At 41.9% G+C, this 14,778-nt stretch overlaps 1 protein-coding gene across 2 annotated transcripts in view; it reads right to left on the reverse strand.

Annotated features, from left to right (window-relative positions):
- LOC311238651 (CMP-N-acetylneuraminate-beta-1,4-galactoside alpha-2,3-sialyltransferase-like) overlaps positions 1-14,505 on the reverse strand; it is a 300,110-nt gene extending 285,605 nt beyond the window's left edge. For both annotated transcript variants that reach the window (XM_084326785.1, XM_084326784.1), the window contains exon 1: positions 14,366-14,505. The gene's annotated coding sequence lies outside the window, so the exon portion shown is untranslated. The remainder of the gene's footprint in view (positions 1-14,365) is intronic.
- Between the last annotated feature and the right edge of the window lie 273 nt (positions 14,506-14,778).

The following is a 14,778-nucleotide window of genomic DNA, read 5'->3' on the forward strand; positions in this document are numbered from 1 at the left end:
TCCCGGACGGCAGCCGTGCCTTTCCCAGAGTGTCTTCCCCCCCATCTGAACCCTTTCAGCCTGCTTCTGTCGGTCGAACTTGACCAAGTATGAATGCGATGAAAAAAGCGATAAACGCTAAAAGAACCAGCTGACTGGTCAAAGTTTAAAAAAAAAGAAGAAAGTATCTGCTGTTAAAATGACAAACAGCATTGACACTTTAATTCACGTCGATTAAAAACATGTTTGTTTTATAATGCTCACTCAGCAGACCGCAGTGTTGTTGATGAATTACGTCATATGGTACTCGCCGATACCGATACCAGCATTTTAGGCAGTATCGGCGGCATTTAGATACTGGTATCTAGGGCTGCAACGATTAGTCGACATAATCGACAACGTCGATCATAAAAACTCGTCGACGCAGAATGTTTGCGTCGATTAGTCGTTAAAAAAATTAAAAATTAAAAATGTATATACTTTTTTTTTTGCACTGCCCATCTTTGTGAAAGTGGCTTCTCAGCTCTGGTCCAGCTGAAGACAAAGCAGAGGAACAGATTGGACATTGAGCATGACCTCAGAGTTGCTTTGTCTACCATCACCCCAGACTTTGAGACTCTTGTCAGGAGCAAACAATATCCCCAGTTATCCCATTAGTTCCCTGGGATGTTAAGCTAAGAAGTCTGCTATATATATTTTTTTAGTTATTTAAACACTTCCACTTTAATTTGTATTATTTAATTTATTTATGTTGTTATGAGTGATTGTTGTATTGTTCAAATACATTTTGATTTAAAGTTGCTTAAGATCCAAATTCAAATGTTTCATGAGTCATTATTTTAATTTGCTATGGGATCATCATGTTATGTTAAGTTAACTGTTAAGGCAGAGGGACTGGACAACAGGGTGACATTCACAGGTGTGCAGACTTGAGCATGTGAGGTAAATCATGCATTGGAGAAGGAGCCATGCCCACAGGAAGCAGAGATTGAGGGTGTGACAAAAATAATCGTTAGATTAGTAGACTAATCGAATGACAAAAAGAATCGTTAGATTAGTCGACTAATCGAAAAAATAATGGACAGATTAGTCGATTACCAAAATAATCGTTAGTTGCAGCCCTACTGGTATCGGAACAACTCTAGTTTTAATCGACCGTGAATTAAAGTGTCAATGCTGTTAAGTCATTTTAACAGCAGATACTTTCTTAAAAGCCATCGTCCCGACAGAGCGGTGAGATGGGGAGCTCTGATGTGTTCATTTGCTGGTGTTATTAGCATTAGCTGAAGAGCTCGTTTTAGCTTAACGTTACCTTGGGTAAAGTTGGGGCTATTCATAATCCAGCAATAATGGCTGCAGACCTGCAAGCAAAGTACAGCAAGTTGGCAAAGGAGTATTCCAAGGTAAATCAGCTCTGGCTGCAATTGTAGCTTACCACCACCGGTATGACTGTGTATGAATGAATAATGGACTCTGTGAAGCGCTCTGGGTGTCATGAAGAGCGCTATATAAATCCAAGTCATTATTATTATTAAATCACTTTTTCACCAGTAACGTTACATTGTCTTTCCACCTAGCTCACGCTAACGTGGCTAACCTAAGTGTAGTCACTGATCGACCTCTCGCACGCAATTAATGACATGTTGCGGACAGCCATACCGGTGACAATGTTTAGCTTTTAGTGCCAAAGGATAAGAGTCTGAGGCGGAGTCTCAAAAGAGAATGTTGAATATTTATTATGCATTAAAAATCACAACACACGTTACTACTAGCCAGAGCCTCTGCTACTAGCTAATAGGGGTGGACGGTATAAACGGTATAAACGGTATGAATTTGCAGTCTACGGTATGGATTTTGACTATACCTTGTAACCGGTAGAGCAGCTCTAAAATAGCAATGACGTCATGTAACCACAGCGCGACTATTTCACTCGCATTTGCCCCTAAAAATAGATAGAATTAGTCATAGATAATAGATATGTGCAAACTGGAAAAAGTTATTTAGGAGGCTTCGCCCAGTGGGCGTGTCAACACGCAATTGTCATTTCATAATAAACACATATCACCGCGGCGCACAGCAAGTTTCAATTTCAGTTCCTGGCATTTTTAACCAGTGGAGAAAGGTAAGAGATTTCCCTATCGTTTTTCTTATATGAATTATTCTACGTTAATAAAACATACCTGGTGATCAACTACAGTTTGCTGTGAACATTATGATATGTGTGTAGTGTTCGGATAACGACGGCTGGGCAGCGGGAGCTGGATGCTGGATTTTGCGAGAAGCATGCAGCTGCAGAGCCGCAGAGCTGGACAGCTGTGGCTGCACAGTGCAATACTCCAATTCAGCCATTGGCAATTCTGCCGTTGGGTGGGGGGCGCTGTTGAGCGGGCCTGTGACCGGACCTGAAAGCGCCCCTGCTCTGCGGCTCTGCAGTTGCATACTATTGGGATTCGTTGGGAGCAGCACGGAGTCTCAACTCGGGACTTATTTTATTTGGAATATAATGACTGTATACGCAAAAGTAGCCTAGTTTTAAGGTAAAATATTATAAATCTACATGCCTTGAGGATGTCACTTTATATAGCCTGCCTATCAGGCAAAAAAAAAAATTATAACGGAAACTAGGGGTGGACGGTATGGTCTAAAATTTATATCACGGTATAATTTGAAGCATAGACGGTAACGGTATATATCACGGTATCATCGTTTTTGATTAAATTTTTTTTTTTATTTTATATAATTTTTTTTTTTTTTTTTTATATAAAATATATATATTATATAATTAGACTTGTACTTGTATTATCTGCGAGACATCGCCACCACGCAACAAGCTCCACTGTCTGTGTACATTAGTAGCCTCTAGCTACGGCCAGGATTCTCCGGAGCTGCAGCTGGACCTATACTCGAGTAGCCTCGAGCTACGGCCAGGATTCACCGGCGCTGCAGCTGGGCCCTAGTATTGGTATAACGTTAAATCACATTCACAAGCCCTCAGCTCGAATACGCATCGAATCAGTGTTATAAGACATTGATATCAGGAGCTATCTGTAGCTACTGCTAGCCGGATATATAACGTTAATACAACGCCTCAGTGAATTATTTAGTTCAATGGGACATTTCGTTTTGAACGGTGAACTAACTTGTGTTAACGTGAGCTAACGGCTAACGGAGCTATCATACACGTCTACTCTCTACTAGACTTGATGGAGCGTTTGTTGATGTCAGGAGCTATCGGTAGCTGGCCGACTAGATACCGTTCGGTTAGACAATGCCTCATCATGTATTAAACTAAAAGTGAATAGTTGACTGGGTCATTTTGTAACGGTAGCTAAGCTAACGTTAGCTCAGGGAGACGTCCCGTCCCACTAGACTACTAGACGTAGACCCGTGTTTACATGCGTGCGGGAGGGGCTGGCACGCCCACTGCGCGAAGCCTCCTAAATAACTTTTTCCAGTTCGCACATATCTATTATCTATGACTAATTCTATCTATTTTTAGGGGCAAATGCGAGTGAAATAGTCGCGCTGTGGTTACATGACGTCATTGCTATTTTAGAGCTGCACTACCGGTTACACGGTATAGGCAAAATCCATACCGTAGAGCAAATTCATACCGTTTATACCGTATACCGTTTATACCGTCCACCCCTAACGGAAACCCTAATACCGTGATATATACCGTTACCGTCTATGCTTCAAATTATACCGTGATATAAATTTTAGACCATACCGTCCACCCCTACTAGCTAACTAAACCGGAGCACCTGGATAGCAAGTGCAACAACGTATAACGTCCGTGCGGAACCAATGTCCCAACAACCGTTCCGTGGGTGAACTCAGTGAGCATAGTTGTCAATTAATGATACTAATCTATACAATCACCTGTTGTTGAATAAATACCGTTACCTTCTAGTTATTATAAAAAACAGTATATATAAAACAGTAGCTGTAAAAAAAAAAATCTTTATAATTTATATAATATACTTTATTTTTTTATGTATGCACTGGTATCGGATCAGTATCGGTCGATACCCAAAGCTTAGGTATCAGAATCGGATCGGGAAGGAAAAAATGGTATCGGAACATCTCTAGTTGTTTATACCACTTTGCCAATGTCTCTTTCATCTGCCTAAAGTAACATTTCAACACAGTTTTAATTAGACTACACAACCTCCAAGTAGAGCTGCCGCGATTACCGCATTACCGCGGTATCGCTGTTACATCACGGCCACCGCAGAGTAGGCTGAATACCGCGTCACCGCTGTTTTTTATAATAATAATAATAAATTACCCTCCTCTCGTTGGGCTTGCGGCTCTGCAGATATACCCTACTCCTCCATCGAGGTTCCAAGCGACCCTATTGGGTACCAGAAAAGTCACGTGAAACATTGCAGACCACTGATTGGTCAGAAGAGAGACGCGTCACACGTTTTTTACGTCCTGAATGTCAGCTCATCACAACACGGCTAATAACGTTAGCTTTAACTCTCCGCCGGAGTGGACTACCATCGCTCTTCAGGAGTACTAAACAAGACATAATGATTTTACTGTCTGCAACGAATGTTATAATAAAAGCCCTTCGTTCTATACACTTGTCTGATTGAAAACTTTATTAACAGACCGCAGAATGGGACAACTCAGCACGCTCTGAGCAAAGAAAGGAACTGAGATATGAATAGAGTATTGCTTGCCTTGCTATTGTCCGGTAAATACGCTGATGTTATTGAACGTATAACTATATAATGTTAATGCCACAAAACGAATGCCTTTATTATAAAGTAGTAACTTTATAGTAATAATAATAAGAAAGGGTCGGGGGGGTTAGGGGTAACCACCCCTGCCCGCGACACCGAGTGAACTGCGCACGACCAGAGGGGAAACTTCGAATCCGTGTTTCACTTTCAATAACTAATGCGTGCTTGCCGAATCCCAAACAATATTCATGCTGCAAAGTCATCGTCTAAAGATAGACATTTAGACTAGAGGCAGGCTATATGCTATAAAGAGTAGACTACTACTAAAAAAAAAAATGCATTCAAACTTTTTTTTTTTAATTTTTTGTGTGCATGCGGTAATAACCGCGGCGGTAGGAAATATTTTGCAAATGTGTGCGGTAAGGAAAACATCAATACCGCGGCAGCTCTACCTCCAAGCGATGTAGCTTCCATTAGAGTGGCATCATGGTTTACATTATTTACACGTCCACAATCAAACTTCTGACTCAAACAATGAATATATATATAAGGAAAGGATGACTTGAAATTATTTCCAAAAGGATGTTCAGCTCATTTGAAATTATGATGACAATGTAGGCCTTGCCCTTGAAACTATACAAGCATAACCATAGCCTAAGGTAATACAACTGATGTTATACCATCCCATTATGTAATGTCAGACCTGTAGTGAGAACAAAAGAGATGAACATATTTGCTGAAAGGGTGGAAGGGGGCCAACAGTCACATGCATATTTACATGGACCTGCATGGTTGGCAATATAGTGGCACTACAGGTCTGACTGTGTACATTAAATAGTGTGATAACATCAGGCAGATATGGCTGAACAGTGGAAAGACTGCAAACAGTCACATCCCTCGTTACATACAATAAGCCTACTTGTGTTTCTCCCCCTTGAAATCTTCATGGAGTCATTTATAGACTACACAATGCAAGGATCATTACGAGAGCATTTATTTTTTTTTATTTTTTTTGATCTTTTTTCCCCTCCTTTTTCCTCCGATTTTCTCCCATCCCAATGTTAGTCGTTATGCCAATTCCCAATCCCCTTCCTGGTCGCTGCGCACTTACCCCCCACAGTCGGTCTGGGAGAGTGGAGGCTATCACGTGCTTCCTCCGACACACGTCTAGCCAATCAACCGCTTCTTTTCACCTGGCAGCGCGGACTCTCACTGAGAGGGTGTAACGTGTGGAAGGATCACACTACCCCCCTTAGATCCTATCCGTGCTGAGCAGGCGCCCCGACCAAACTGTAGGAGTCGCTGTTTACAACGACCCGGACCCACCCCGCCAGCTTTCCCACCCTCTAATACAGCCAATTGTATTAGTGTGAACGGCCAGCCAAGCTGGTGACAACGCCGGAGCTGTGAGCTGGATTCGAACAGGCGAATCCAGCGGCTCCGGTGTTGGTGACGAACGCAATCTCCGCTACGCCACCTGACCGCCCTTACGAGCGCATTTATAAATAGTGTGATGCAATTTTCCCACAATCATTTACAGTTAGAACTGCCGTTTTGTCCCATTTCTATCAGACCATGGAATGCTATACCTCGTTTTGATCAGGAAGATTAGGCCTGTCAAATTCATCTTACAAGTACAGTAAGCTGAAATATCTGAAAGCATGACAGCTGAAATAACTGAGTTTTGCAGAATAGGCTTCACATTGTGCTCCATAGAACGTGCATTTATCTGTTATTTTGACATGTCCAGACATGTCTGCCTTGCCCGCAGGTAGTAAGGAATCTACATGAACATACTGTAATGACCCTATATACATAGGTGCAGGCAGGGGAGGAAATTAGGCCATTTTAATCGCCAAATGAGTATTCTTTGTTTGGCGAGTGATTCATGAAGAGCACTCTCGCCACACTGGCGAGTAGTAAACAAAACAAAACTAAGAAATCATTCTGCAATCTGCTGATTCGCTCACTGGCACAAGCCGAACTCTTTCTCCCATTTGCGCCTTATAATAATCCATAACCAATGAACATCATCGTTGCGCTCTAAGCTCATCCAATGAACACTCGTTTTCTAGAAGATGTCGCCCATCTAGGGGAAGTGGACAGACCACTACGTGCGGCCCTACAGACTCCTGTCACCGGCTTGACAACGTAGACAAACTTAGACAATAAAAAATAAAAGAATTGCATGTAGAGTCGTCGCTTTCGGATATCAGTGCGGTCTGACATGGGGGCGAACAACAGCACGCGGCGCGTCTCCTTCGAGTCGGATGAGAATGACAAGTGGGCGCCACTCACTCAAGTCAACCAGCATTAGCCGGCTAGCTACCTAGCATGTAACAAGCTACCATAATGCGCGTTCAACATAGTGGACGACTATACCGAGCGGCTTTGCTTAAATGCAGCCGAGTGACATTTTATTATTACCAGGTTTCCCCCCATATCACCACTCGCCCATATGCCCTTCACAACGGTGATGTTGTCATACTTGTCATTCAGAATACACCTGCTGAACCCCTAGCGTTGACATGAGATTCGATTCCAATGTATTGTCATCATACATACAGCACAAGTACAGTACAACCAGAATACGTTTGGCATCCAACCAGAGTGCAAATGTAACAAGTCAAGTTCAAGTTGTTTTATTTAGCTATTACATTACAGTGAAATGCTTGGTTCTTTCACTGCCCAGCCCAGTCCAGCCCAACCCAGACCAGCCCAACTTTCCCTTCCCAACCCAGTCCAGCCCAGCATCTTTCACTGCCCAGTTCAGCCCAACCCATTCCAGAACCCGCTTTCATGTTAATATGTGATAAATATGTTTTATGCTAATATTGTGAAGAGTAGAGACACTTATTAATGTTTATGGTAATAAATATTTTAAAGAGTAGAGACACGGTGTGATTATTATTACTATGATTGAAAATAAATTTAGACGAAGACATACAAAGAAGTAATTATCACAATTAGCGATTTATTTATGGCTGGTAAAAAATATGTTTGGCTGGTAAAAAAAATCATATACTCGCCAGTTGGCTGGTAAGCCAAAAAGTTAGTGTCCTCGCCTGGGTGCAGGTATTTTATTCTTCGACATGTAACTAGCTCTGGTAGCTCTGCAAGAGAGCTAGAGCTTTGTCGTTTTTAGTTTCATGGTGCACTGTTTGGACTCTCTCGCTTCCTCTAGTTGTTGGATAACTGACGGCATGTTCCCAAGTGTTTGTCACATAGAATGATACAGGTTTATCCCTCGGTCTCGTCTCCTTATTGGAAACATCACAATATCTATCCTCGTAGTTTTTATACAGATCAAAATGTAATGCCTCCCCTCCTAGAAAATTAAGACATTTTAGACCTTGTAATACCTAAAAGATATTTCTAGATGTTTTAAGACTTTAAAAGTCGTTATTGCCCGCCATGCGTTGAACGCCAACAACGGCGTAAATCGTTTTTGGGATCAATATTTAATTTTTTCGCCATGGCATTCATAATTCATCCAGCCTCCCTCCGGACTGCAGTGACACCCTGTCTGAGATTGCAACGCCTCAATACCGCCGCCTGGTGGATGGTCGGATGGTTCCCACATCCGGAATGATAGATAATCGATGTTGAATGGGCCATAGTAATGCAGATATAGCTATAATATTTAAAAAGTTATAGCCCTGCAAAGAAGGTAAACATCTCCATAGGCTTTCAGCGGTGGCAGACTGGGTATAATGATGGGCAAGAGAAAACAAACGTTCCGTTGGTCCACAAAATCACTCTCCCATTCATTGTCAATAGAGCGACCCCAGCCATCTGATGACATCATTCTTACTTCTCTCTGGTTTCTGACTTTGGGAGAGAGTAGCTCATGTTCACAAATATTGATTGAACTGTCTTAGGCCATGGAGATAACATATTCAAATGTTTAATTTGAGTGGTGTTCCCCTTTAAAACGTGGCTCTTGGCATCACATGTCAACACTGGGTACATTCCGGCGTCACCATTGTTACATCTCTACTTATTGCCCCAAAAAATCATGACTCACGATTAGGCTTGGGGACAATGACCCACCTGCTCTGCCGTTTAATCCAATAAAACATCCTCATCCTCTCCGTAAACTAAGCCGATGTCCTCCTCTTCCATCGATTTGCTTTTCTAGGATGACAAAACACAGTGCCATTATGCCCACTTGTCCTAGATACTGCCTAATGGCAGGAGAGATATCCCATTAGTCATATCAGGATTGTCTTTGTAGCTCATTCGACAGCGTTTTTAGAACAAAGTGTACCGGCGCTGAGCACCCTGGGCTGCTCCTTCCTTACCATGTGAACTGTAACCCAACACCATGCAATTACATTTAACCACAACAAATTCCTATCAGCATTATCAGTTTTATTTTTTTGCAGGCAGTACCTGTTGAAACATAGTATGCCGAGCAGGATTTGTGGGGTATAATATATAAAAGCTGGGCCCCGTTTGACATTCCACTTAAGGAACCCCCTCCACTCCTTAGAACAGCTGGAGGCGAGTGCTAACGAGAAAGGTGCTCTAAGTAGAGCGCAAGCCTCCACCAGGCGGACACGCCAGCGCACAAAAACACTAACCACTCTCCTTATAGTTATTAGCATTAGCATGCTAACACTAACAAACACACACAGACCAACAGACACACTGGCCGTTCTCCAATTATAGTTATTAACATTAACATGCTAACGCTATATGGTGATGGGAAGCATAGGAAGGGTTATAGGAAGCATAGAAAGCATGTTAGAAACAGGTTCCAAGCTGGAGGGGGCAGGGTTTATTTCAATGCATAATGATGGGAATTACTTAAGCTCTTAAACCCTAGCCATATTTTCAGAAAATTCACCTAAAGGTACATACCCAAGTAAATGGAAGATTGCTCCACTTCTACAAGTCCATTAGCATGTTCTTTGTATCTAGGGACGCCTATGGACCTTAGGAAATGTATTCACAGTGTCGGAAATATTGTGTCGGTTACTATGCTTGAGTAAATTGAAACAAACCAAAGGAGAATATAATATTAATGTTTTGTGTTCTCATCTTTGACGGTGAATAACACCATGCTAAGATTGACCAGACATGAACAATTTCACTCAGCTCATTCAGCACCTTCTTGAGATCAAGTGTACAAAACATCTAAGCAAATGATTTACAGGGGGTTTTGTAGATACAGTACTGAATGTCGCCATGCGGAGTTTGCGGACACATGCAATGAATATAGAATATAAGGCCTATAAATTATTTATGGAAAGTCGTACATCTACTGTATGGATCAGGCCAAATCTCCTCTTTCCAATGGCAGATTCAATCTGGATTTAGTACCACCAGGCGCCCGTTACAGGGCAGCAAAGACTGAATGAAATCTAGTGTAAGCTCTGCCATTTTTCATCAGATTGAGATGCGTTTTTCTAGACGTTCACAGAAAGGTAAAGAAACGAACTATTTTATGGCAATAACATTCAGGTTTTTTCGACCGGTGAGATATAGTCACAAAAATCTGAATTTTTCGCTAAGAATATTTTCAGCAGCTTTCACAGAGGCTGGTATGAGCTGGGTAGTGTAGTTTTATGAAATGTCAATGTCCATTGAAAGCCCTGGGTATCCTCTGTCTTAGGACTACAACACTTTCATGACGCAATATTTCCTCGCTTCTAAATCATCCTGTTTCCACCAGGATGCGCAGAGGTATTTATGAACTCATATTTTGCTAATAACACTTAAAATCATTGGTAATAGGGCTGGGCGATAAAACGATAACGATAACTATCGCGATAAATTATTTCCTCGAAATAAACATGAAACGTGGTCGCAAAGTTTCGATATATCGATTTTCCAAGCTTGGATATGAGCACACGCACTAACAACCAATCAGTGAAGGAGATGGCCGACAGCGGAAGAAGACCCGGAAGGAGATCCGGAGGTAGGACTCAGTAAACAAGGCTGGCTAGGCTATTTAGCTTGCACGGCGCTATTTTATATATTTACGTGCCGAGTGGGTGTGTGGCGTGAATTCTGAGGCCACGTTTATAGTAGTCTGGGGTATACAGTGGACGTCATTGCAATGTATTGGGCGGAAGAGAGTGTTTTAGGGTCATATTTAGTACATTGTCATGGAATACTCCGCTTAGAAACAACAGGCTGGCTATGATAATTAGCTTGCACGGCGCTATTTTATATATTTACGTGCCGAGTATGTGTGTGGCGTGAATTCTGAGGCCACGTTTATAGTAGTGTGGGGTATACAGTGGACGTCGTTGCAATGTATTGGGCGGAAGAGAGTGTTTTAGGGTCATATTTAGTACATTGTCATGAGATACTCCGCTTGTCGGCTAACTGCTAACGTGCGCGGACTGATGACGACATCAACTCGACTCTCGGGACATTCGCCGCCGGACATTCGCCGCCGGGCATAAGAAGTTAATTAAACTTGACAGACATTATATCGACGATAATTATCGATATCGAGTTATATGAAAATAATTTTATAATTTTATCGCGATAACGTTTTTGGCCATATCGCCCAGCCCTAATTGGTAAACAAACGTAGTGCTGAAAATATACAATTTGACTGCCCTTTTGATATGGTTAGGGTCTTTACTCTTGGCTACATTTGGGAAAGAAAACGCAACATTAATTAATACGGACTGTATTGATCTATTTATGACGTGAAATAAATCTTCGACCGATACCGGGCCGTCAGGCTTAAGGGGTTAATGCATATGCTTAATGCATAGTTATAGCAATGACAATAGGTTCACTATGGCATTTCCATGTTGTAAACAGGGGACAGAGCTGATTCCCTGAGGCTGAGCAGCAAGCCTGTGTCAAAAGGTGTTTATACTGAATATCTATTTTAATGGACAATGATTCATTCAAATAAAATACTTGTCATTGACCTATTTGAATTTTTTCCCCCAAGAGTCACATCCCTAACCTGCTGTCAGCCTATGTGGCAAGTTTCATCCACCTCTGCCTTTTAGTTTGCAAAATATGCTGAGCACACAGATCACACACACAACCAATCACATTCGGCCTGGTAGAGATAATGAGGGCCTGAAAGGCTTGGAGGGAGGTATGACCAGGGCTGAGAACAGTGAAAGAGCCGAGATATGTTTATAATATACATCCCTATACTGGGATGAACATTTCAAATGTAATCCAAAAAGGGTAACAGATGTTGTCCAGGGGGCTAAAAGCACATCATTAGGACTCCAACTTCATTATGGTTCATACTTCATAGACGTGGCTGTACATAGTCAGATTAGTCACTGATAGCATCTGGCCAATGTGGAAGAAGAGAAATTCAGCTAAGAAAAAAAACACCTATGGTTCTTGTACATCAGCGGTTCCCAGTGTTGATGCGGGTACCACGAGTTTCGAAGGGGTCCATAGCTAAATGAGGATTGGGGTTTACTTTTAATGTTAGAGAATAAAAAGCAGTGACTATCTCAATCATAGGTTTCCAACTCTCTCCCAACAATTAGGCTATCTTTTCATTATAGTCCCTCAAGCAGCTTTATGCTACATTTTATCCAACAGTGAAAATCCTCTGAGACGGTGGTCCATTGGACTGTCTGTATAACTTATAACTATCAGATGGGAGTCTCTGACCTGGGGGGCCTTGACATCAAAAAGTGTGATTTTGGTTAATAAAACGTGTATCTATCCAACTATAAATAAGCTATGCTGATATATACCGTGAATTCCTAGACAGGGCAGGACAGAACGTTGCCCTCCGGTTATGATTTGAACTTAACTGTGTGTGCCATTGTGCACATTAGATCCATGCTTTTCTCTCAATTTCAAAATGGCTCGAGTCAAGATTGCTCAAGACTAGAATAAATAGTTACATGCCCCCCAGGCAGACTTAAGTTTGGCCTTTACAACAGAACACTAACGTTACAGAAAAAGAAAAGTATGGAATTGGTCAGAAACATCTTGGGGAGAACAGAGAGCAAAATGAGGTAAAAGCCAGCCGTTGATGCCATAGACAGCATCACTTCTACTTCACTCCATTATTTCTTCTCCGAATCATCTTTCTAATCTTTCTAATAACCTCAGCTATGTCCGTTTACCAGTGATGGAAGAAGTACACAGTTAATTTACTTAAGTACCCAGATAAAATTGTACGATGGTAAAAGAAATAAAAACGAAAAAAAAACGTCCATTAAAGTTTCTACTTCATTAAAAGTAGAGAAGTATTTGATATTGAGTGTTCTTTGGTAACAAAAGTAAAACTATGCATTCTACATAAAGTGTATTCTAGTGCTTGGGAGCGTTCAACCATCGAACCATTGACCTATAAATGTGATGTTAAAGTGGTATATGGTACACTACAGTTATGCTGGCTCTGATTACATTCTCTTGAAGTTAGCAGACTTGAAAGTACATAATCTTCATAAATTGTTTCCATGTTTTCAATGCAAAATATTTATCTTCAAAGTAACTAGTAACTGGTAGGTTCAAATAGATGTAGTGGAGTAAAGTACTTGAGTGAAAATACTTAAGTTACTTTCCACCACTGCTGTTTACGGCAGTCGTGTGTAGAGCCCTTTCACAGTGTAAACCCATTCACTGTCAAAACTAAAAGACAAAGGTTTGAAGCCCAGCAGTTATCCATAAATAAATAAGGGTACCATTTGCGGTCACATCATTCCTGTGCAGGCTACAACAGGTGACATCCGGTTACATGCACCCGTTATTATTTCACAATGCAAAGTTGTTGTTTTATTTGACATGTCTAACTTATGTAACGTTATACACTTGGTGGAAGCAACATAATAGCCAACGTTAGGGCATCATCCGCTCGTCTAGCATTAATTAAACTCGTGGCCACGGTAAAGATAGCTTTGAGAAAGTCAGGGGGGGAGATTATGACGAATGGTAAAGAAAAACACCAACGTTAGCTAAAGTTAGCTCACATTTGCCAGGAAAGAAGTAAGACTGGGTTACCGTTAGCTGGCTAGTAGCAACTCGTGAGGGATACAAATAGCATTTTGAATTCCACCGTTACCTAGTCCCGACGCGGGCACACATGTCACATTATATAGAAAAGTGAGGTGAATTTGTTCCTCGGCTATATCATTACCTTTACTCCAACATTGTTTTATAGCATTCCTTGTTGTGAGAGACCACTAACTAACCAGTCGGTACCGCTAGCTGCCAGATGACGAGCTAACCCGCTAGCTGTGAGGCTTGCAGCAGCAGCACCCCGTCGGTGGTCCGAATGAGGAACGCAAACATGCCGTGTTCCTATTTCAGCCCGCCATATAAAATATGCACGATGTAGAAACATGACAGAATAACGTTCATTACAATTCAACATATCGAGAGAAGGTGTCGCTGTTAGATAAACGCTAACGTTGGCGAGACAAATGTTTTTTTTTTATATCTCCAGTGGGGCCTGTGCTGCTGCAGAACATTTCAGGATGCTTATTATTATAATGTAGCAACACAACAGGGTTCGAGTCCCCAACAACCAATTAAATAGTCAACCAATAAAAGCAATTAAACATGTAAATATGTTGAGCGCGGTGTACAAGAAGTCTGGCAACGGGACAACAATACTAACGTTAGCTCAATCAGCTTGGAACAGTCGGATGGACCACTGTGGCTTTGCCATCATCAGTCACCAGCACCGTTTCCGAGAAAAGGCAAGACGACAAAAAAAACTGAACAGACATTACCTTGTCTTTTTTTTACGTTTCAGTCCCTCGATCAGGAAAATAACCAGTTTTTAGATTAGGAACGAAAAAGGCCGATTACACCACGACCGTCTTCTTCCCCCCCATCTCCCCACCATCATGATGAAGTAACCCTGGGTGGCTGTGTGTCTCTGACTGACTGGATGTGTGTGTAGTGTGTGTTGGAGCACAAGACGTTCAGCCTGGCTAGCTGCTTTCTCTCGCTCGCTCAAGACTGGTGGAACACCCCTCCTCCCACTCGACATCATCATCCAGCAGACAGCGCTCAGTAGCCGCTGCCTGTCAGTCAACATGGAGCCTATAGTCTATGGGTCGAATTGACCATGCCCCCATTCTTTTAACTGAACTGAAATGAATGCACCTTTTCATGCTCGTTCTTCACGTGGTGGTCCTCT

This window comes from Notolepis coatsorum (assembly GCF_963971535.1).
Source record: "Notolepis coatsorum genome assembly, chromosome: 13".
NCBI classification, from domain to species: domain Eukaryota; kingdom Metazoa; phylum Chordata; class Actinopteri; order Aulopiformes; family Paralepididae; genus Notolepis; species Notolepis coatsorum.